At 42.0% G+C, this 25,738-nt stretch overlaps 1 long non-coding RNA gene and 1 pseudogene across 3 annotated transcripts in view; both read right to left on the bottom strand.

Moving 5' to 3' along the window:
* LOC133767603 (uncharacterized) overlaps positions 1-25,738 on the bottom strand; it is a 371,079-nt gene that overhangs the window by 250,469 nt on the left and 94,872 nt on the right. For 2 of the 3 annotated variants that reach the window (XR_009866897.1, XR_009866898.1), the window contains exons 3-4: positions 24,892-25,114; positions 24,666-24,810 (exon numbers count right to left, since the gene is read on the bottom strand). This is a non-coding gene — a long non-coding RNA (uncharacterized LOC133767603). The remainder of the gene's footprint in view (positions 1-24,665; positions 24,811-24,891; positions 25,115-25,738) is intronic. The other variant, XR_009866899.1, reaches the window with a different exon arrangement.
* On the bottom strand, positions 19,021-20,507 carry LOC133767430 (Y-box-binding protein 1-like; annotated as a pseudogene).

The raw sequence follows: 25,738 nt of genomic DNA, 5'->3' as shown, positions 1-25,738 counted from the left end.
CTCTCTCTGCCTCTGCTTCTCTGTAACTCTGCCTTCCAAACAAATAAATAAATCTTAAAAAAAAAAGATTTGAATTAACTATCCTTATTTTCTTATATCCATGCTACTGGAAGACAATCTAATTCAACTATGAGTGTCTTATCCAGGATAGAATAAATCCAAGAAATTTTATTTCAGGTATTTGATATACGAGTAGAGAAAGATGAGAGGTTTTTTCGATTCAGTATTTGTACCCTAGACAGGAAACACCTTATCTAAAAATTAGGAAGCTATTGCTTCTCTTTTTAGAGAACGTAAATCCAGAAAAACGTGGGAGAATTCTTAGTTTACACCAGACTTCTGCTCTTGGCAAGTAGCTTGAAAAACAGGAAAAACCCCACTGAAAACAACTATAAAAGCAAATGAGGGCTGGCACCATGGTTCACCAGGTTAATCCTCCACCTGCAACACCTACATCCCATATGGGCGCCGGTTCTCCGGTTGCCCCTCTTCCAGGCCAGCTCTCTGCTGTGGCCAGGGAGTGCAGTGGAGGATGGCCCAAGTCCTTGGGCCCTGTACCCGCATGGGAGACCAGGAGGAAGCACCTGGCTCCTGGCTTTGGATCTGTGCAGCTCCGTCCATCGCGGCCATTTGGGGAGTGAACCAACGAGAGGAAGACCTTTCTCTCTGTCTCTCTCTCTCTCTCTATTACTCTGTCAAATAAATTTTTAAAAAAGCAAATGAAATACTGCCTATCTATATGTATGTATGTATGTATCTATCTATCTATCCATTCATTTATCACTCCATCCATCCAACATCTAGTTCCACATCCTGGTTAGGCAAAAGAAAAAGTGTACAAGAAAACATTCACAGGGTTTTATCTGGATGGTATGATTATCCCGAATACAGTAGGCCCCATTAACCACAAGAGATACACACCAAGACCTCTAGCACATGCCTGAAACTAGAACTCTTTGTATGCTGTTTTTCCTATACATAGAATCCCTTGAATAAAGTTGAACATATAAATTAGATGCAGTAAGAGATCAGTAACAATAACTAATATTAAAATAGAACAGAGGTAGATGTTCAGCCTAATGGTTAGGACATTGGTTAAGACACCCACATCCTACATCTAAGTATCTGGGTTGGATAACTGGCTCTCACTTCTGATTCCAGTTTTCTGTTATTGCTGACCCTAGGAGCTGCCACAGTGATTGCCCAAGGAAACAGGCTCCTGCCACTCCCATGGGGACCTAGATTGAGTTCCTGGCTCCCAGCTTCAGCCAGGTCCAGTTTTGGCCACTGTGGGCATCTGAGGAGTGCACCAGATAAGGGACTACACACAACCTCCCCCACCCCTCCACCTCCCAGTCCTCCTTCTGGGGCTGAGAATGGTGAGGCACAGGATCGTGCCAGAGCTGCTGTCACATTGTCTTCCAAGTTCCGCTTTTTTGTTTTTGTTTTTTAATGCAATATTTTGTTTTTCATTTATTTATTTTTATTTGAAAGGCAGAATGATGCAGTAGGGGTGGGAGTGCCCTCATCCATTTACTGGTTCTCTTTCCAAATGCCTACAATGGTCAGAACTGGGTCAGCCAATGGCAGGAGCTAGAAATGCCATCTGGTTCTCCCATGTGAGTGGCAGGGACCCAAGCACTTAAGCCATCACCTGCTGCCTCTCAGGGTACACATCAGCAGGAAGCGGGACTGGAAGCAGAGGCAGGACTTCATCCCAGGAGCACCCATATGGGAGGTGGGTATCCTAAATGGCAGCTTAACCTATTGACCACCACATTTGTCCATAAGAACTTTTTAACATCAAGACTCTCTGGCATTTTGGCAATATCACATGCTAAAGAAAAAATAAAATCATTTTAAAAATAAAGCTATTTTAATGAATTTGCACTAGTATAGCTTCCTTACTCCACGTACAGCCAGTCAAGCTCCTAAGTACATGAACCTAGCTCATCAAAGGTGGCCAATCCTCCTGGAGCCAACTCATGTCAGAGCTGCAGGAACACTGGCTTCTAAGGGCTGCTTTATATGAAAGCACTTTGGTAATACTGCATGCCAAGCACCAAGATAGTAACTGGGGATTTAATTCCACAAATTCAACAGTGATCGATTTGTGATCCATGAATTGGTTCTTCAACTTGGGAGCTAGATCAGAAGTGAAACAACACCCCTGTGAGATTCCCCACATTGCAGGTGGTGGCCCAAACTGCTATGCCCCAACTCCGGCCCCCACAATTCTCTTTCTAATCTTAATCCACTATACTTGAACATAGCACCCAGCTGCCTATACCGTTATCAGCCTAACTTTACAGTCAAAGTAAGGCTCCTAGAGGCCACATTTTTCCGGGACCCTCTCAGCAAATTTGTCCTAGGATACACCTTCTTATCATTTTGACAAGAACCCTTACAATGTCTTCTATCTGATACTGTCAGTGGAAATAAATAGCATCTTTAAAAAGGTTAATGTAAGGTTTATTCGGGGTGGAATATCAGTGACCTAGGCCCTAGAGCCACAAGCCCAACGATTCAATGAGTCTTGGGAAGAGTTCCAAATTCTGATGAGAATTTATGCTTCACACAGTGAGCATACATTGGCTTGGCCATAAAGGTAGGCTTTAGGTAAGGGGAAGGAGTTGAAATTCTCACTCCTTGGATTCTACTTTCTTAGCCTATGATTGGCTACAAGTACGTCAGAGATGGCAGAGGTGTTATCTGTTTTTGAAAAGAAGGCTGCAGATTAATTTCACAGAGGATTTTTCTGGGAATAGATAGAAAATGAAGAGATAAAGAACAAAGGATTGCTCAAGGTGGTTCCAGATGGTTAAGACAAAACAGACCCCATGTACACATTACCCAAGTCAAATTGACCTGGCAGATAAGATTAATGGCTCTGCCCTGGCCACTGCTCAGGCAAGTCTGAGTGGGTGTTTCTTTCAAGTACTTGTGGGCTTTTTTAGGGGCAGTTTGTTCTCAGTATGAAAGTACATGGTTTAGAGTAGAATGTTACTTTGTCTAACAAATGCACTTCCCTCAACATATAAGGGGTCTTTACAAAGCTTATGGAAAAATTCATGAAACAGTATATGGAATTCGAATTATTTTTGTACCAAAATAAACTTATCTTTTATTTTTACTTATTTATTTAAAAGGCAGAAGAAGAGAGACAGATCTTCCACCCTCTGGTTCAAATGCCCATAACAGCCAGGGTTGGGCCAGGCCTAAGGCAGCGACATAGAACTCAGTCTGGGTTTCCCACAGGGACCCAAAGTACTTGAACCATCATCTGCTGTCCCACAGGGTGTGCCTTAGCCGGAAGCTGGAGTCAGGCACGGAGCCAGGACTTGCCCAGACCTAACATTCCAATCTGGGATATGGACACTAAATACCTTCTGTACCAAACACCTGCCATATAAGCTTATCTTTTAATTCTATTTTCCCATGAACTTTTAAAGTGCCCTTGTATAAATGTATCTCTAACAGCCAGATACAAACATCCTTGGACTTTTGTATCTAAAGGCTGTTCAAATGAAATCAGCAACAAACTCAAAACAACTATCTCTGCATCATAACAACAACAACAACAACAAAAAATAGCAGTATTTCTAATGTCTTCTGATCCTGCTACAATGGTTTGGACATGATTTGAGCGTGTTACCTAGAAACACATGTTGGAAGCGTGGTTCTCAGTGTGGTCACATGGGGAGGTGGTAGGCCCTTTAAAAGTTGGGGCTTGCCGGCGCCGTGGCTCAACAGGCTAATCCTCCACCTTGCGGCGCCGGCACACCGGGTTCTAGTCCCGGTCGGGGCACCGATCCTGTCCCGGTTGCCCCTCTTCCAGGCCAGCTCTCTGCTGTGGCCAGGGAGTGCAGTGGAGGATGGCCCAAGTTCTTGGGCCCTGCACCCCATGGGAGACCAGGATAAGCACCTGGCTCCTGCCATCGGAACAGCGCGGTGTGCCGGCCGCAGCGCGCTACCGCGGCGGCCATTGGAGGGTGAACCAACGGCAAAAAGGAAGACCTTTCTCCCTGTCTCTCTCTCACTATCCACTCTGCCTGTCAAAAAAAAAAAAAAAAAAAAAAAAAAAAAAAAAAAAAAAGTTGGGGCTTAACACTAGGCAGTTAGTTCATTTGGGACACCACCCTTGGAAGGAATGAATGCAGTTCTCAGGGGACCCTGCTTATTTTTTAGAGGAGAGGAACTATAAAAGAGCAAGACTTGGCCGGCGCTGTGGCTCCACAGGCTAATCCTCCACCTTGCGGCGCCAGCACACCGGGTTCTAGTCCTGGTCAGGGCACCAGATTCTGTCCCGGTTGCCCCTCTTCCAGGCCAGCTCTCTGCTGTGGCCCAGGAGGGCAGTGGAGGATGGCCCAAGTGCTTGGGCTCCTGCCCTGCACCCGCATGGGAGACCAGGAGGAAGCACCTGGCTCCTGGCTCCAGATCAGCAGAGCACCGGCCGTGGCGGCCATTTGGGGAGTGAACCAACGGAAGGAAGACCTTTCTCTCTGTCTCTCTCTCACACTGTCTATAACTCTACCTGTCAAAAAAAGGGGGAAAAAAGAGCAAGACTGCCTCCTGTCCCATTTTCTGGCTTCCTGGCTGCCAGGTGATCTCCCGCTCTTGTGCCCACTCGTGCCATGACACTATCTACCTCCAGGCCTTCACCAGACACTGAGCAAGTGAGGCTGCCCAGTCTTGAGCTGCCGGTCTCCAGAACTGTGAGAACATGATTCTCTTTTCTTATATGTACCCAATGGAAGGCATTTTGTTATAGCATTAGGAAGTGATTAATATACCTGTTATCACCTCAACACGCACAGAACAGATAAGAAAAAAGGCATTCTCTAGCCTTTTTTAGGAACACGAGATAGTATTGATCACTATGCAGCAAAATTGTTGTTTACTTGGCTATCTGCACAACTAGAATGTAATTTCCATTAAGCCAAGCAATGTGCTGTTTTTATATTCAGCCCCCACCGACATTAAAAAGTTGAGTAATAGTGAATAAGTTTCCTAGAATTTTTAAGATCCAAGGTGATAAGTTGAATTCAAAGGCTATCAGTGGCAAAAACAAGTATTTATCATGAGGTCTCCTCCAAGAGGCTCAGAATAGCATCAACCTGGTCCATACCTGGCTATTGTGACCATTAGGGGAAGGAACCAGGAGGTGAAGATCTGTGTGTGTGTGTATGTATGTATGCATGTATGTGTGTGTGTACCTTTATCTCTATTGCTCTTTCAGATAAACAAATCTCTTAAAAATACATTCTTATTATTCAGGAAATTCTAAGGGTTCTAGGAGCATTATGCTACAAACTGGGGACAAAGACCAACCCTCAAATATAAGCTGTAAGTACATCTCACAAAAGGCAAAACTGAAAATGTATGTTCTACCATCTCCGTGTTCTATGATGGTTAATTTTATGTGTCTACCTGACTGAGCTAAGTGTGGTCCAGGTGGCTGGAAAAACATTATTGTTGGTTGTGTCTGTGAGAGTGTGTCTGAAAGAGACTAGCCTTTGAATCAGCAAACTGATAAAGATGATCATCCCCACCAATGGAGTGGGGTCATCCAATACGTTAAGGGCCTAGCTGGGGAAAAGACAGAGAAAGGGGAATCCACTCTATTTGAGCTTGGACATCCGTCTTCTCTTGACCTTGGATGTAGGAGCACCGGCTTCGCAGGCCTTTAGCCTCAGACTGAATGACACCCCCGGCTTTTCTCATTCTCCAAATGAGAAAAGCTTGCCAACGGCAGATCTGGGTACTTCTCAGCCTCCCTAATCACAGGGGACAGTTCTTATAATAAATAGGTAATGATAGATGATAGAGAGATGACATTATTTGCTCTGCTTCTCTGATGAATCCTGATTAATACAGTCCTCTTCCATTGACATCATTTTATTAAATAGCAGGCCTTCATGTAATTACGTATGTTGGTTTGATTTGCTAAAAAATAATTCCCTCTGAATTTTAACTTGTAGAGAAAAGACACCTTCAGAGTTATTGTCATTCCATCAGTTCTTCCATGCTGAATACCTACTGTAAGAAAGAGAGCAGAGGTTTCTTTCCTTCTTTTCTTTTCTATCCATCTCAAGGCCGAATGCGAGCTGTGTGTTAGGGTTATCTCCTGGGACAGAATACGTGGCATGTGATAATGAACATGTGCCCAGTCTGAATCTTGGAATTTGTGTCTGTATCAAGACCGAGACAAAATCAGCATTCAGAGTAGAGTTATGAGGAAAAACCTGAGAAAATGATTATATGCTGAGGAATTAATGTGATTACAGTTGCACAATCTTGCGGCAGCAACTGTCAGAAAGGTGGTGATAAGCACGTATCAGCAGAAAGATCTGGAATCTTCAGTACCTGTATGCACCGCACAGTCTGCTTGTCTGATTGTGACAGGCACGTGGTAGTTTCTGGGATCAAACAAAATCCAAACAAGGAAAGTAAGTTCCCCTGGAGCCACCAACTAGCCCCGACCCCTTTCCTCCCTCTCCTTTCCCCTCCACTGGCAACTTGTTCAGAGTTTGATTTCTATTATTTCAGAGCTTTCTATAATTCTCTTTATGTATTACTTGATTATATAATCATTATATATAATTTTTATTATTAATTTTCACATTTGTAGTTTTGTACATTTGAAATATATTTCACATGTGGTAAGGTATAAAAAGTCTTCAGAATTCAGCTCAATGTATCTTTTTATACATGTTACCACCATGCCAATTAAGATTTCCAAACTTTCCACACCTGGAAGAGTTCTTCATGTCCTCCATATCAACACCCTCCAACCCCAAAAGGAACCACTATTCTCATTTCTATTTTCATAGTTCAGTTTTACCTGAAGTCAGATCCTAATTTGGGGCCTCAGGGACCCCTTCATTGGTACCATGATGTGTTTTCTAAGTGCTAGAATATGAACAGTAAAATAGACTTTTTGTAAAATTATATAGGATATTTTTGGTGATTCCAGAATCTTTCCTGTCCTTCAGGGTCAAAGTGGTGAGGACAACAGAGAATTCCTGAAACACTGAACCCCTCACCCTCTGAGCCACAAATGTGGAGCCAGTTGGCCTAACATGAAATACAGAGGAAAAGGTTCTGTAGGATGGAGCAATCTGGTGTCACGGGTGTGGGGAGAGTGACCGGCCTAGGAACTCTCCATCACCTGTATCATCACTAATTCAAAAGTGGGGCTTGGGTTTTCTAGGCTGAACTATGACGTGTAGAGCATCAGAGTCAGAGCATGGATATCCCCATAAACTCTAATGGATAACAGAAGACACATGACACATACCCAGTGATCAACCACACTCTGACCCCATTCCAAACACCTGGGAATATTTAAGCCATGTCCACTTGGGATATTACCATTGCAACAACAGTTAGCATTTACAGAGCATCTGATGTGGGTGAGGCACAGGGAGCTGCGTTATAAACAAAATCAGCAATCTTGGTTTTAGTTTTTGGGAGATGGACTAACTTTATATAGAAAGGTTTATGTTGGGAGTCACTGTGTACTTCTCATGTGGGAATCTGTCCTTAATGTGTTGTCCAATGTGAAGTAATGCTGTAACTAGTACTGAAACACTGTGTGTTTCTGTGTGGGTGCAAACTGTTGAAATCTTTACTTAATATATACTAAATCGATCTTCTGTATATAAAGATGATTGAAAATGAATCTTGATGTGAATGGAATGGGAGAAGGAGCGGGAGATGGGGGAGGGTGCGAGTGGGAGGGAAATTATGGAGGTGGGGAAGCCATTGTAATCCATAAACTGTACTTTGGAAATTTATAGTTACTAAATAAAAAAAAAATTCCTTCTCCCTAGGGTTAACCCTGAGAGCTGAGGACAATGCATGCATTTTCTGCTTTTCATTATAAGCTCTTTATAATGTGTTTAACTGTGTGTGCCTCAGTTTACCATGTGCAATTTTGCCATGCAAAAATTGTCAGTCTAGTGTGGGCAACTCTGCCAGGGCCCCAGGCAATGAATTTCTTTCGATGGTGTGTTGAGTATCCCACTCCAGAAAAAGAAAAATAAAGAAAGGTTTATGTTGGCTCACGATTTTTCAGCCTCATAGTCCAAAGTCAGGCACATCCCACCAGCTCTGCCTCTGAGGACAGCCTTGTTGCTCACAGAGTTCCTGGTTGGCGAGAGACAGAGCGCATGTCTGATTGTCTATGTTTCTCCTCATAAAGCTACCAGGATTCAATTAGGGGAGCTCTGTCCTAACAAACTAATCCAAGCTAATCACTTCCCAAAGGCCATACATCTAAGTACTGTAATGCACTAAGTTAGTACGATTAACATAGATTTGGAGAACTAAACTGCATGAGTTCAAAGGTTAAATCATACTAAACTAGAGCAATCTTCAATAACTACCTCATGTAGTAGGTATTATGATGATTACAACCCTCAGTTTACAGATTAAAAAAAGTCACGAATCAAAAACGTTAGGTAGTTAATACAAAAATCACATATTGTAAGTGTTGGTTGGCCCTGGACCCAGGTCTTCCAAACTCCCAGTTTGGGATTAAATGTTGCCTGTGGTAAATTAATTGTAATAATGACTCCAAATTCACCAGCCCCTTCCTAGGTTTATGTCATTGCCATTTATGGTTCCCACTTACTCTAACTGCTCTCAGTCATGTGACTTGTGCTGGCCAACAGAATGAAACGGACTTGATAAGCACTTTCACAACTGACTGTGCCCGCCTTTACTCCTATATCATGGCCTGAGACCGTGAGTGAGCCAAACAGGAACAGTGCAGCCAGCAGCCAGCCAACTCCCAAACATGCGAGTCCATCCCAGATCAGCTGAGCCCTATAAAATCATGAGCTAACCAAATGCTTCTTATTATAAACCACTGAAGTTATGTGGCTGTGCAAAACTGTTGTGACAATAGACAGGTGACACTTTACACCACCCTTCTCTCTAGTCAGACTCCCAGGATTTCTATCTTAGCTCCAACATCTCATTGGGTTCTCTCAGGAAATTAGTCTCTCTGAGCTCTAGTTTCCACATCTGTGGATAATAATAGTATCTATCTCATGGGGTTCTTCTAAAATGCTAAGAGCTTTGTTATTCTAACAGTTTGTTATGGTATTACATGAAATGCATTGCAAAGGGGCAGGCATTGTGACACGACACATTGTACACATCTCATATCGGAGTGCCTGATTCCAGTCCCAGCCACTGCTCTTCCAATCTGCTTCCTGCTAACGAAATCCTGGGAAGCAGTAGGTGATGACTCAGTGGTTAAGTATCTGTCACCCATGTGGGAGACCTGGATAGAGCTCCTGGTTCCTGGCTTCAGCCTGACCCAGCCCTGGCTGTTGCAAGTATTTGGGGAGTGAACCAGCAAATGGAATATTTGATCTCACTCACTCAGCCTTTCAAACACACAAAATACATAAACTTTAAAAATACATTGCACAAATATTTTAGGTATATTTTGATAGTTTCCACATACTAATGCATATATATATATATATATATATATACATATAGCTACTGTCAAGATCAAAATATTTTCAGATCTCCAAAATGTCCTCTTGACATCTTTCAATTAATTCCTCAAAAGTAAGCCCTCTTCTAATAGCCACCATTATACATTAATTTGGTCTGGTCTTGAAATTCATATAAATGGAATACAATATGGACTCTTGTACTACCTGGTTGTATGTAATATATCTGTGAGATCATCCATATGTGCATAGTGGTGGTTTTGTCTTTATCATTGCTATCTAATATTACATTGTATGAATATACACATATACAATATAATTCTCTCTACTAGTAATGGGCATTTGTGTTAATTCCAGTTTGCAGCTTTTATAAATAAAGTATTACAAACATTCTAGTACACATCTTTTAGGGGATATAAGATCTAATTTATGTTCCACTCATATTCCTAGTAATAGAACTGCTGGATCTTAAAGTATACATATGTTTAGGTTTATAAGTACTGTCAAAACAATTTTCTAAAGTGATGCAAATTACAATCTCCTTGGCAACGTACGAGTGTTCCGGTTAATTTACATTTTTGTCAACATTAAGAGGTTGAAAAGTCAAGCCACAGACTGGAGAAGATTTTGTAATTTCATATGACTGGCAAAGAACTTTCTGGAGAAAGAACTACAAATCAATGCTCTAATCAAAAACAACAAAAGAGATAACACCATCCAATTAAAATTAGGCAAAAAGAACTGATCGGTCTTCAAAAAAAATTCAGATGGCATGTAAACAGGTTATCATACCTTGGTTATTAAAAAGATGAAAATTAAATGGAAATGAGACATTACCCCTAAGAATGCTAAAACTGAAAGGGCTGGCAACACCTAGTGTTTTGTTTTTAACAAATGGCATGCTACTCTACCCAATGTTCAGCAACTTGAGTCATTCGTTTAACAAATAGACTTAGAGATCTGACCGTGCTGCTTGCAAATATAACTAAGTCAACCCTTTCAACTTCTCCTTAGAATTCTATAATGTAAAAACCAGTTCATTTAAAGATTTCCCTTTCAATGAACATTTAGGTTATTTCTGATTTTTTCACTATTACAATGAACAGCCTTATATGTGCCTCCTTACACACATGTGTGAATGTTTCTCCAGGGCAGATAGCAGGAGTTAAAATGCATGTGCCATGGGGAATGTGCATTTTTAGCCTTACTAGGTACTGAAAAAATCACCTTCCTTATAAGCTATACTCATTTCACTCCAGCTAGTCGGATATGTAAACCACCTCCTAACCAGTCTTGGATATCATCGATTTTTAATTTTTTAAAAACTCATGTTTTAAATGGCACTCAACTTAACATTTGTATCTCTGATCACTAATGAAGCATCCTTTCATGAGTTATTGTCCACTTGTGTCTACTTCTATGAATTATTTCTTTATAACTTTTGTCCTTTTTCTGTCATTTTTCTTACTAGCATATTCTTTAAAATTTTATTTATTTGACTGGCAGAGTTACAGAGAGAGAGAGAGACAGAGAGAAAGGTCTTCCATCCACTGGTTCACTCCCCAAATGGCTGCAGTGGGTGGAGTTGGGCCAATCTGAAGCCAGGTGCCAGGAGCTTCTTCCACATCTCCCACATGGGTGCAGGGGTCCATGGACTTGGGCCATCTTCCACTGCTTTCGAAGGCACATTAGCAGGGAGCTGGATCAGAAGAGGAGCAGCCAGGACATGAATCGTTGCCCATATGGGATGCCAGTACTACAGGCAGAGGCTTAGCCTACTATGCCACAGCACCGGCCCCACTAACTTTTTTTTTTAATACAAATCCTCAATCTATGATATATTTTTCAAAAATGCTCTTTCAGTCTACTAATTGCATTCTAATGTTTACATTGAACTTCTTTGTACAAGGGTTTATAATTATAGTTCAACAAAATTTAGCAATATTTTCCTTTATGGTTTTTATCTTATTTTTTATTTTTATTTTGTTCCTCATTGATGAACTCCTCTAATTAAATAACTCATCTAGCTTTTTTGTAATATACATCAATATTTTTGTTTTGTTTTTAATCCACCTGAAATTTATGGTGTGAATAGAAGTCTGGTATTTTTACCCAAATGGATAATTATTTAATTGAATAAGTATCCTTTCAGCTCTGATTTAAATACCAGAACCATAATATACAATCAAATTAATAAGTAAGAACATATATATTTCTAACTTCTATTGTATTTCACTGACCTATCTATTCCTGCATCAATAACACAGTATTTAAATTAAAAATGCTACTTATTTTCTAGCAAGTGCTATTACCAACCTCCTGCTCTGTAACTCATTTCAAAATTCCCTTGCATAAAATTTTTAGAATCATCTTGTTACATTCCTCTTAAAGGGGCCAGCACTGTGGCATAGCAGGTAAGTCACCACCTGCAGTGCCAGTATCCCATATGGGCACCAGTTCAAGTCCCAGCTGCTCCACTTCTGATCCAGCTCCCTGCTAATGCACCTGGGAAAGCAGCAGAGGAGGCCCAAGTACTTGGGCCCCAGCACCCACATGAGAGACCCAGAAGAACACCATGCCTCCTGGATTTGGATTGGCCCAGCTCTGGCCATTGAAGCCAATTGGTGGGTGAACCAGCAGATAGAAGATCTCTGTGTCTCTCTTTTTGTAACTCTGCCTTTCAAAGAAATAAATAAATCTTTTAAAAAAAAATCCCACTTAAAAACCTACTGATAGTTTACAATTAGGATTAAACTGAATTTGAAGATTATTTGAAAGAGAATTAACTTTTTAAAATATTAGGTATTTCTATCCATGAACATGGTTAGTATTGCCATTTATTAGTGTTTTTGTTATGTCCTCCCATAAAGTATTTTTTTATCCATAAAAGTCTTATGGAGACTCTGGGTGTTACTTTAACTTTTCAATGGGATCTTTTTTTCCTATTGTATTTTCTAATGAGATATTACTGATGTATAGGTATAGATTTTTGTTTTGTTTTGGTTTGGTTTGATGCTTGTTTTCTAGTAAATGTCTTAATATGCTCTTTTTTCCTGATATTACCAGTACTGGTGAGAAATTTATGCCAACCAGCAGTACTCTGCAAAATCAACTACCTGTTGAGAATTCATGAAAATATGTGTTATAAATCAGTTCAGTCTCCATTAAACCCTGTTCAGGAAATATAGCTCCAGAATATGACATTGTAATGCAAATATTATCACCAATAAAGTTCTCTAAAACAACATTCCACCCACCATACCACCTCTAGCTATGCTACGCTTCTAAATGAGTAGTGGCTATCACTGCTTCCTTATTCTTTTCCTACTCATTTTTCCACAATGCCTCATCTCAATTTCCTATCCCTTCTGCGCACACCTCTGCTTTCTGTTTCCCATAACCCAGTGGTCCCATTAATCTAATAAGAACCCTCATATCTTCAGACAGGAAAAAGAAAACAGAAAGGCTGCATTTGCTCCTTCCAAGCCTAACAACACCTAAATACTGGCTGCTTTTAGGGAATTTGTAAAATAGGAGAGTAGAGACAGTCAGAAATATAAGATAGTTTAAATATCCTATCTTCTTGATTTCCTCTGGTTTCTTCTGCAGAGGGGGGAAAAAAAAAAAACCAGCAACCATAATAATTGGCATTTTATTGAGCACTGACTGAGTGCTGTACCCTGTGTGCAGCACTTCACATTTTACTCTTTTACTTAAGGAGCCCAAAACCTATAAAGTAGGCAATACAGTCATTCCCCAGTATCCACTAAGGATTTGTTCCAGGACCACCCGTGCACACCACAATAAGTAGAGGCTCAAGTCTTTATATAAAATGTGCTTTATATAAGATTTTATATAACTTTTTTTGTTTTGTTTTCTGTTTTTTTTTTTACTTTTATTTAGTAAATATAAATTTCCAAAGTACAGTTTATGGATTACAATGGCTTCCCCACCTCCATAACTTCCCTCCCACCCGCAACCCTCCCATCTCCCACTCCCACTCCCTCTCCCATTCCATTCACATCAAGATTCATTTTCAATTATCTTGGTATACAGAAGATCAATTTAGTATATATTAAGTAAAGATTTCATCAGCATATATATATTTGTATATAACTTATACACTCCTCTATAAGGCTTTGAAGCATGTCTAAATTATTTTTAATACCTAACACAATGTAAATGCTGTGTAGATAAATGTTATATTGTATTACTTAGAAATAAAGACTACACATTCATTTCAGAGGCAACCTTTTTAAACTACTTTCAATCCCTAGTTGACTGAACCCGCAGTTACAGAGGGACAGCTATAGATTATCCCGGTTAAGCAGAAAAGGAAACCTAGCTCCGTGAAGATTAATAGCTTTCCAAGTTGCATGACTGATAAATTCAACTACCTTAACCAAAAGTTTGAAGCAGTCCATGTTCTTATACCCCACTCTAACCCAGTAACAGTGAGAGAAAAAAACGTGGGGGGATGATTATTCTGACACTATGCATTTGAAATAAAATATTTTATACATTTCACCGATTGGAACAGTAATCAATTTTTTAAAGATTTTTATTTATTAAAAGGCAGAGTGACAATGAGGGTGGGGGGAGAGGAACAGGCCTTCCATCTGCTATTTTACTCCCCCAAATAACTATAATGACCAGGGCTGAGCCAGGCAGAAGCCAGGACCCCCATACTCCATCCAGGTGTCCACGTGGGTAGCAGGGACCCAGGTCCGGGGGCCATATTCCACTGCCTTCCTAGGTGTACTAGCAGGGAGCCAAAGCAGAGGCAGAGCAGCCAGGACTAGAATTGGTATTCTGAAATGGTATACGAATGTTGTAAGCAATGGCTGAACCTGTTGTGCCACAATGCCAGCTCCAGTAATAACTGTTCTAACCGTGAAGTACCATATTTTGGATGAACTGCAGGGCAGAAAATACAGCCTCTTAGTTATACAGAATGTCACTTAATTACCCTTCATATCTCTCAGTTATCTGCTAAGGTTGCTGATAATATTAAATGACTACATTTATGGTGCTCAGAGAGTGATTAGGACATTATAAACACCACATAAGAGTCCCCAACATCTTTAGATCCTTCATCATTTAGGGTGGCCAGCTCAGATGCGCTGTTATCCCAACATCTCTAATTGGCCCCTACTTGGGAAAGTGCTATGGAAATCCAAATATTTGGGGTTTTCCAAAGCTCTTCGAAGTTTGTCCTTTTCTGTCAGACCCATGCGTTGTTCAAAGACAGCGTAATGTATGTTTCTGATTCACTGAAATGAGTATTTATTTTGCTTCATTTCCCCCTTCCCCAGCTGAAAGTCACTCACTACACAAGGTCTACTATGAAACTTATAGGAAAATAAACACTTTTAAAGGGTTTTCTTTTGAAGTAGAACATGATGTTTTGGTCAAGTACAAATCTTCATCCGGGGCGGCGCTGTGGCACAGTGGGTTAATGCCATGGCCTGAAGCACCGGCATCCCATATGGGCGCCAGTTCACGCCTAGCTGCTCTACTTCCGATCCAGCTCTCTGCTATGGCCCAGGTCCTTGAGCCCCTGCACCTGTGTAGGAGACCCAGAAGAAGCTCCTGGCTCCTGGCTTCGGATCGGCGCAGCTCCAGCCGTTGTGGCCAACTGGGGAGCGAACCATTGGATGGAAGACCTCTCTCTCTCTCTCTCTCTCTCTCTCTCTCTCTCTCTCTCTGCCTCTCTCTCTGTGTAACTCTTTCAAATAAATAAATAAATCTTTAAAAAAAATCTTCAGCCACGTTTCTGAGGCTGGCCTCCTGTGACCGAGGGGTTTTGCTACTGCAGCTGATGCACTGCGCATTGGACTAAACTTCTGTTCTAGTCTGCCTCTAAGTCTCACCTGCCCGGGCTGCACCAGCCCTGCTGCCCTGCTGTGACAGACTCCTACCACACCACCTCTGGGGCAAACCTCAGGAGCGCAAACAGGACGCCTATTCAGAGATCGGGTTTCCTCGATACCAATCTCTCCTCTGCCCTGCCTGCCTGATCCCTCACCCACCTTTCATTCTCCTACTCCCCGAGGTCTTATCTTGACTCTCACTCATTGACTTTGGGTGTCCTTGAACTGATCTCTAATGTCAGTCGATTGCTGGCTTTCCAAGGCCTATTCTGCTAGGCAACGAACGCTCGGCTGCCCCAGTTGCCTCCTGTCCTAAGGAGTAACTTCAGTCATCTGCATGCCAGGGCTGACACACCCAACATCCAACCTTTTCCTTGGATGTCCCTGTGAGATGCGTTGGCATCCTAGCCAAGGGAGGCTCCCTGGATAAAGAGGCTTAAAGACTTGTTTGCACTCCCAGGATATGAGCGATGCATCGTGGCCTTGTAGAGCCAGCGCAAACACATCAGAGAGCTGTTGATTGTCTGCCTGATGTGAGTGTGCTGGAGTTGCTGAAACCCAAGCATGCAATTTTCAAACAATTTTTTGAGGGAATGAATTCAGAGGGTCTATACTCATTAGTGAATGATGGCTCCTAGTTCCAGGAGTACTATATGTGATGAAAGGACTGAAAACCAACATAATCTAAAGACTGATTTTCACATCACTTTTGTAGCACCAGTTATGTGACATTGGGCAAGTCCTTTAAGTCTCCCGAAATCCAATTTCCACAGATATAAAACTGGAACCAAAAATATCCACGAAGCTATAGTCTTTGAGATTACAGGACATGTCTGGTTTTTATGAGTCTTCCCCAACACTGTCCCAGAGAATTCTCCAATGTACTGATTTCAAAAAGCTGATAAAAGCCTCAAATAGAGTGACATAGGCATGATCACTCTGAACATTACAAATCAGTATACAATTGTGTTTGTTATTATAAGTGAGAAGTATGGCATTCCAAACATATTTTTGCAAAAATTCATGTGACAATTTCCTTTTGCTTCAAGTTTCCAACAGGATGTGGCTTGAGACCTTTGAACTGTAAACTTCCTGTGAACAAAGTCACATGGTCCTTGTAGTGGTCATTGTGCCTGTTCATAATATATAAGGCAATTAACATGCCAGGCTTCACCGTGAGTGTTTTACATACATTAACTCACTTTGTACTTATAAAATCCTATTACGAAGTATTACAATTACACTTGTTCTATAAATATGGAAACAGGTACAGCAAGATTAAATGACCTCCCCAAGAACATAGAGCCAGTGAGTGGCAGAGCTAGGATTTGAACCCAGATAGACTAATTCCAGGGTCCATAATGTCAACTACATCATATTGTTTTAGTTGGATGGATAGATAGGTGAACGCATGGGTAACTCATACATTTATAATTTGTCTTTTTTTATGCCTAGTTGTGGATAAAGCATTAATGTATAAAAATTATGAAGTTCATAATTAAAGATTCATGAGATATCAAAATAGAGCACTCAATCTACAAATGCTTTCAGTGCAAATCAAAACCTGTGATTATCTAGTTGAGACAGTTTTTCCATTGCCATCGACAAAAAATGTTATTTGCCATGTATAAATAGCAATTATTTGCCATACTTAAATATATTTTTTCATGTCTTAAAGTAGAATATTGGGACTGGAACTGTGACATAGTGGGTAAAGCTACCATTTGCAGCACTAGCATCCCATATGGGCATTGCTTTGTGTCCTGGCTGCACCACTTCTGATCCAGCTCTTGGCTAATGCACCTGGGAAAGCAGCAGAAGATGGCTCAAGTCCTTTAGCCCCTGCACCTATGTGGGAGACCTGGAAGAAGCTCCTGACTCCTGGATTCAGTCTGGCCCAGCTCTGGCCATTGCAACCATTTGGGGAGTGAAACAGCAGGTGGAGGATCAATCTCTCTGTCTCTCCTTCTCTCTCACTCTGCATTTCAAATAGATAAATAAATCTTAAAAAAAAAAACCATAAAATTGTGGTGGGCATTGTGATGCAACAGGTTAAATCTCCACTTGCACTGTTCACAACCTGTATTGAAGTATCTGGTTCAAGTTCCGGCTTCTCCACTTCTAATACAGCTCCCTGCTAATGTGCCTGCAAGGTAGCACCTGATGACACACAATTTGGGTTTCTGCCAGCATATGGGAAACCTGGATGGAATTTCTGGTTCCTGGCTTCTGCCTGGCCCAGTTCACAGCATTTAAGCAGTGAACCAAGGGATGGAATGTTTCTTGCTCGCTCACTCTCTCTCTCTCTACCTCCTTCCCTCCCTGTCACTGCAGCTTTCAAGTAAATAAATTGCTTTAAAAATGGAATGTTAAATTTCCTATGGAACACATTTTAAATATATACATTTACATGCTATACTCATATTCAGAGGAGGGGACTATGAAGGGATCATACATGTGACAGGGAAGGAGGTCCGAAGGGATTATATTTCCCTCTTCTCCATTTCTCTGAGGGAGCCAGCACTGTGGCACAGAGGGTTAAGCTGCTGCCTACGGTGTCAGCATCCCATAAGGGCACCGGTTTGAGTCCCAGCTGCTCTACTTCAAATGCAGCTCCTTGCTATTGTGCCTGGGAAAGCAACAGAAGATGGTCCAAGTTCTTGATTTCTCGCACCCACTTGAGAGACCCAGATGAAGCTCCTGGCTCCTGGCTTCAGCCTGGCTTGGTCCTGGCCATTTGTTGAGTGAACCAGTGGATGGAAGATTCCTCTCTCTCTGTAATTTTGCCTTCAAACAAAAAAATAATTTTAAAACTTTTTTCTATGACAAGTAGGTGTGCCAGAAGTCTGTCTCCTTCAAGCTAAAGTTTTGAACCCTACCTTAACATGTTCCCCAAGGGACTCTAATGGTCTTGGAAACTACAACTCTAAAGCAAAAAGAACTCCTGCCAACAAAGCAGCAAAGACACATTCATCCTTCCACCCTGCCCGCTTACACAACCCCTACCCTAACCCCGGTCCCTAGGTGCCCACTGACTATGAACCAGATACACCATCAGTCCAAGTGGGTTGGTTTGCTGTGTTCTGGTCCCACAAAGTACATCATTCTGTCCTGTGGTTTCTAATGTCCTCAAAAAAATCAAATCATACAGTTTTTTCAGTTTAGTTCTCTATAATGAACTTCCCATCAGACATTTTGAGTTGGATTTTAAAAAAAAGATTTATCTATTTGAAAGTCAGGGTACAGAAAGAGAGAGGAGAAAGAGAATCTTCCATTTGTTGGTTCACTCCCCAAATAGCCACAGTGACCAGGGCTGGGCCAGGCCAATGCCGGGAGACAGTTTCATCTGGATTTCCCACATGGGTGCAGGAGCCCAAGCACTTTCCGCTGCTTTCACAGGCATATTAACAGGGAGCTGAATTGGAAGGGGAGCAGCCAGGTCTCTAATCGGCACCCATATCGGATGCCAGCACTGCATGCTGTGGCTTTACCAGCTGCACCACAGCACCGGCCCCAGTGCACGTAGTTCTAACAACCCAGTCAATGGGCGAAAAGCAGCACTTAAGTTCTTTAGCTCCAAGCTTTTGTTTATTTCTTATCGCAGGAATTTCATGTTCATTATGTCCTGTTGGATAACTAAACCTGATGATGGTAGAGCTGTTATGTAGCATCTACTCAGCCCCGCCCTGCTCAGTCTCTGGAGCCAAGGAATGCTCAGCTGGCAGGTGGGCTGCTTTGTCTTTGTGCCATGTTGTGGTTTAGGGTTATCTGAGCATCTGAGTGGATAACTGAAGCTGCACAGCACTGACCTTGAGGTGGCTGCTGACCTTGGGTCTCAACTCCTTGATTTTCCTTATCTTCTTCACTGCCGTCCTCACTAGGTCTTTGGTGAACAGGACCTCTATGAGATCATGGTCTATAACCACAGTACAAACTCTGTCATACTGGTCTACCTTGTCTCCTGAAGCCTTGCTGATATATCAGCACCTTCCATCGCCTCTCCTTGCATGGGAGGGTTGGGGTACTGTAGTGATATCCACGGGGTCCCTGCATGCAGTAGGGTGGGAGTCTTCACCTGCAGCAGTGCCAAGTGGTTGGGCCTGGCCTTGGGGAGTGCTCGCCAATGCCTCATTCTTTTCCCCACTCTCACTACTGTGGGAATTCTGCTGGTCATTGCGTGGAGGACGCCTACCACGTGGATAGTGTCTACTGCCTTATATTGGAGCTCCACCAGGACAACAGTTTCTGTCTCCTCACACACTTTTCATCTTCAACAGCATCAAACTCCACAGTCTCTCCATGTCTTACATGGCAAAGCCATTTCTGGAGTTATTCTTCATGACAGTATGGTGTACTAATACGTCTCCCTTGGTGTCATTCCTATTAATGAAAATATAGCCATTTATGAAACTGAACCATATTACTGTCCTCAACACCTTTGTTGTCATGACCTTCTTGTCCTCATTGGCAGGTGCCACCGATTTGAGGCCACGAGGGCTCCCCGCACCCTGCCTGTGGTGCTAGGGTTGGTCTCCACAGTGCAGGTTCTCAGCCATGCGGCTAACAGTTGGGGAGATGGTGACCAGGACTGGCTGGGCAGCTGTGGCTCCTCTCTGGTGGATGTGATGGTTACTAGGCTGGGGGCAGCAGTGGAGCTGCTTGGGAATCTCTGAGGTCTGCTAGTCCTCTCACTATCCATCAAACACCCACCTTTACCTCTTATACCCACTCAGTGATTCACAAAGCCCAACAATAATTCTGTTAAGTATCTTTTTAAAAAAAAATTATTTGAGAGGTAGAGTTACAGACAGAGAGAGGAAGAGACAGAGAGAAAGGTCTTCTGTCTGTTGGTTCACTCCCCAGTGGCCGTAACAGCCAAGCTGCGCCAATCCAAAGCTAGGAACCAGGCACTTATTCACTATCTCCCATGCAAGTGCTGGGGCCCAAGGGTCTGGGCCATCTTCCACTGCTTTCCCAGGCCACAGCAGAGAGCTGGTTCCAAGTGGAGCAGCCGGGACTAGAACTGGCGCCTATATGAGATGCCGGCACCACAGGTGGAGGATTAACCCACTGTACCATGGTGCCAGCCCCACTGTTAAGTATCTTAAAGCTCCACACCACTCCTTCTGACCAGAGTATTCCAAGCTACTGCACGCATCTTCATCTGGACACCTCTAGGAGCCTCCTAACTGCATTGTTCCAGGCTATTCTAACTGAACAAATTCAAAAGGAAAATCATTTTCCTGCTTACGTCCTTCCAAATGTATTGGGAACAAAAGACAAAATCTTTTCTGTGGCTCACAAAACCCTGAGTGGCTCTGCTCCCACCTACTTATGCCACTTTATGTCACTGATGTCCCTCTTCCCACAGCTGATTAATCTTCAGTGTAGATGGGCTTTTCCTGAATTCACTGAATGTGCCGAGTTCTTTGCTATTGCTTTTAGTCTTTTGCATGTGTTGTTCCCCCTGTTTAGAACTCTCTCTTTAGCATCTACTATCTATCTACTCAATCCCTCATCATCTTTTTGGACCCTAGCTTAAATTCCATTTCAGTAACAAAGCAATGCATGGCCACTACACCAGCAGACTTGGTTAAATCTCCTCACTATATGTCTTCAGTCCACAGTACATCTTTCTTTCACTATAGCATTCTCTCCTGTTGCCCTTTTCACAGTTTAGTTTGTGCACAATTATTTGTTTTGGTCTATTTCTTCTGATAGACTGTAAGTTCCATGAGGTTAAAGACAAGTTTTTTTTTCAAATGAATGAATGAAACAACAAATGAACTAATGATATTCTGGTATTTTAGAAAATAACAGCAACGTTAGACGTTTGAGATACATTTTTCATTTTGTCTTCATTACAATTTTGCTGGAAGATATTATTATCATTACTCTTTGATAGTGAGCAAGCTTGTGCTCACGGAGGTGATGTTAGTTGTCCAGGTTGCACATGGGATAGGGCTGGTATATAACCAGGTCTGTGCGCAACAGTTCAGTTTCACCAAGCAATCTGCCTCTTGCTTGCTTGTTTTTTATTTCAAAGATAGAGAAAGAGAGCTACACAGACTGACGGAGGGATACCTCCCATCCACTAGTTCCCTCCCCTTTTGTCTTCAACAAGCCAGGAGCCTGGAATTCAATCCAGGTAATCCATGCAGATGACAGGGGTCCAGTTGCTTTCACTATCACCTGCTGCCTGCCAGGGTTCACATCAGCAGGAAGCTGGAATTCAAAGTGGACCTGGCCTCAAATCCTGGCACTCCAATATGGGGTGCAGGTGTGGCATGTCTTTTATTCTACGTTTGGAAGACTAACTAACTGCCTACTTATAAATTTCCCCAGCTCCTCTCTCCTTTGTAAATGTTAACTAGTATTAATATCTCTTTGGCAGCTTCAGGAAGTTCTTTTGTATAAGAAAAACCAGTTCCCACCACTTCTCATTTAGGACAAAACCCACTCAAATCTTTAGGAAAAGTCCTGACAAATTCAGTAGCGCTTCGAACTCATTGAAATGGCAAAAACTGAGAAAGGAGCTGCAAGGATGAATGCAAGTTAGGTAGAAAAAAGAAGTTGGTGTGGTAGGGTTAAGGGAAACAAGAGAAAACTACAAGAACACAAGGAAATAAAGGAGGAGAAGTAAACTTGTCAAGTCCTTGGGAGAGTCGAGAAGAGCACACAGGAAGGAAGATGTGGTTTAGACTTTAAACAAAAATAGTGTTATTTCTGGGGCACCATGGGTTTAGTAGCAAACAACCAGAGCATCTGATTACATAGAATTCTCAATGCAAGATTGTAGAATAGTTGGGGCAATCACAATTAAGAGAACATTTCCTTTTTGCTCCTAAGACTTTGCAACATGGATCAAAATGAGAGGAAGCTGGGGGAATAGAATTTCCTCCTCCATTACAGGCTAAAACATTCAGTGTGTCACCTCCCACTATGCTGGATTCCCCCTCTGGCACAAGACTGAGGTTTGCCCTGACCCCACAACTGGGATGTTCCATGGAATGGCCAGGAGCAGACCACCTTCCTCCGTGGAATGTCTTTCCATATGTATATAGTAGACATAATCATTCTTGGTTGGATTTTTTTTATTGCGCATAGAATCTTGAAAATGTGAAGGACTTGAAGGGAGAACTTATCCATCCCAGCCACTATCCTTTACTTGTCCCCCCACCATCCCCACCCCCAAAAGTTTTCTTAATTCCAACACTTTAAATTTTACACTTCTATGATTACTTACTATCTGAAATGATTTTTCTGAAATTATATTTGTATAAATGGAAAGATGTCAAGGTCGTTCAAAATTAAGATGCTACAGTTTCTATGTTAGGTGTTACATACAAGAACATATAAATGAAGGATAAGTGAAAATGACAACCTCAAGCTTGAAAGATATTTTTTAAGTAAATCTATGTTGCTAATGTTGTCTTGATTTCCAAAGGGGAAAAAAGCAAGTCCTAAGGGACATCATCCCTTTATATCAGTGATTCCCAATGTGAGATGCCCGAGTCAACAGCATCAAAATCATCTGGTCATTTGTCATAAATTCAAAATTTCTGTCCCACCCCAGACCTATGTAATGTTGTAGGGGCCAAGTGGTCCAGGTTCTTATCTCTGACACACAAAAGACATTGAGGCCAAGACATAAAGGCTGGCAGAGGGGTACAATTTATTAGCAAACCAAAAGTATATACTCAGAGGGAGTGTGGGCACACTCTACCATGAGGTGCAATCCACAAAGTTTTGGGCCATCCCATTTTGTGATCTGGAGGCATAGAGAGTAGTGCTTTGGACAGAGTTTTCCAGATAATGGTGGAGATTCCCAGTAATTTGGTAACTGCCCATTTCCTGGTTTTCTAAGGAATTCTCAGAAGTATCATGGCATTGGGGCATCATGGGAATAGGAGTGTCATAGTAACCTTATTATAATGCTATTAAAATAGGATATGGGTTATCACAAGATTACAGACAGCAACCATGTAGAAAATGTTGGCCAGTGCCAGTTCTGGGTGGTGGTTTTGCTACAGTAGAGACTTCAAGTTACAGGCCATGAGAGGAGTTTCAGAGGTAGGCCTGGAGGAGTCTATGATGACATATTTCCTCTTTCTCTGATCCCTGCCTGCTAATCTATGGTACACTGACTCAAACTCTAAGGTTGAAAGACAAGCAATCTGATTCTTGGTAAGCCCTTCTCCTTGAAGTCTGAGAAATACTGCTTTATACTATGAAGTAGAAAGCTCAGCCTAGGGAAAACACACAGGTGCAAAGTATATGTCATTAAGTTTTCAACATTAAAAACTAGGATCAGAGATGGACATTTGACCCAGCAGTTAAGATGGTGATTAAGATGCCCTTATCCCATATCAAAGTCCCTGGATTTGATACCTTCCTCTGGCTTCTGGCTCCTGCTTCCTGCTCACAAAAACTCTGGGACACAGCAGTGATGGTTCAAGTAATTGGGTTCCTGAAATCCTTATGGGAGACCTGGGTTGAGTTCCCAGCTCCCAGCTCCCAGCTCCCAGCTCCCAGCTCCCAGCTCCCAGCTCCCAGCTTCAGCCCAGCCCAGCCCAGCCCCGCCCCAGCTGTAGAGGGAACTTGGAGAATGAAATGGCAAATAGGAACTTTCTCTCTCCTCTCTCTCTTTCCCTCCACTAATTTTTTTAAGGATCACATTACATTGAACATATGATATTGCCAGCTGGTTTTGACTTACATAAAAATGCAACATATAATTCCACGCAACATATACTCTTACTGTAAGCATAGCATCATCAATGTGGAAAAAAATACTTACACAGAGTCTGATATATGAATGCTCAGTAAATGTTTTCTTTTCTTCCTTTTAGCTAATGCTGTTGAACAAACTTTAGATCAGAGCCTTCAGTCTCAGAAATAAGTTGGAAAGCAATTATCAGATACACTCTCTACTGCCCAACAGACATCGGTGGCAGGCAGCTTACCCTCACACTTGGAAGGAAGAAATCAGGTTGTTGGATGAAGACTGCGTCACCACCTTACTCCCCTTGTAAGAAAATAAGTAGCTGTCCCTCTTTGATAATTAAGACAATAAGATAATACAATGTCTAAGTATTTGCTACACATACTCAAAATAGCTAGCAATTAAATATACTCCCACCACCTGCTTCATTCAGGTACTTGTGTATGCCTACAAATTTCAAAATACCCTCCCCTTCCATCTACTTTCCTAAAGCTAAGTAGAAGGAAGGGGAGGGTATTTTGAAATTCCTAAAGTTACATTCTTGTAAAAACAACTGGCCTCCAGGAGGGATAATATGAGCACAGGACTCACCAATAGTTCTGAAGCAAGCTATGGTCATGAAACTAAGACTCTTGGCTGAAGTCAACACAAGTGAAGAGCAAATCTCGTGTTTCTCTTGTCTCTTTACTGTTCTTATCAGTAAATATGGTATGGTAGTTGTGTTATTGGAAATGACCTAGAAAGAAAAACACACACCTAACCAATCTATGTTAATTAGATGAGTAATGCTGAATCAGGATGATTTGACAAAATGTACCTTACAAGACCTCTTGGAGTTCTTCAGAGGGAGAAGATGATGATCCAGGTAGGGAATGTGGAGAAAAGAGAATGCGGGTAGGTGAGCAGAACGCTTTACCTGGGTGTAGAAGCCCTCTTCTCAACTTGAAGTCAAAGTGTTTGGAGGACCAGAATCCTGTCACGGTGCTTTGAAGCACACTCTCCCACAGAAGCGCAGCCACCGTCACAGAGGCAGGCAGTGCCTAGGCGTGAACGCAAAGACAAAAACGCAGGGGAGACCTACAGATTTTCATTTAGAATTTGGAAGAGGGGTGCTTTTTTAGTCACCTAAATTAGTGAAGACTCCTTAGTCATTCAGATTCTAAGATAATGCCCATCCTTACCCGCTTCCTTCTACCCCTAATCAATGATATTATCATCAAAACGTCTGCTGATACTGTAAATAGCCCAGGCACTCAGGGGAACACATTTCTGTGGAATGTTAATGTCCTTTTTGCTGGCTTTCATTGACTTGTTTGGGGAAATGGATTCATCCTCCTCCGTCCATTCCCTGAGCACACTGTCGGATTCATAGTCAATTCAAACTCAAGGTTACAGTGCACTTGAAGAATTTGAATTTGTGCTTTTTTTTTTTCCCTAATGACTTTCTTAGTCTTGGCTCCTAGTCCAAGGCATTTGACTTCAATCTTTTGAATTTGGTTCCTGACAGTTGAGGGCAGTGTCACTTTGCAATCAAACTCCAGTATGGCATGAGCAGGACAGTTTATCAAGATTGGAAACTAGGTAAAGTCAATATAGTACATATTCTCTTTTTCCTTCATTATTCCTGGATGCCCTACATTACAGAAAGCAAGTGATTTTGCCTT

The sequence above is a fragment of the Lepus europaeus genome, chromosome 10 (genome assembly GCF_033115175.1).
Source record: "Lepus europaeus isolate LE1 chromosome 10, mLepTim1.pri, whole genome shotgun sequence".
In the NCBI taxonomy this organism is placed as follows: domain Eukaryota; kingdom Metazoa; phylum Chordata; class Mammalia; order Lagomorpha; family Leporidae; genus Lepus; species Lepus europaeus.
This window is presented reverse-complemented; position numbering and strand designations above follow the sequence as displayed.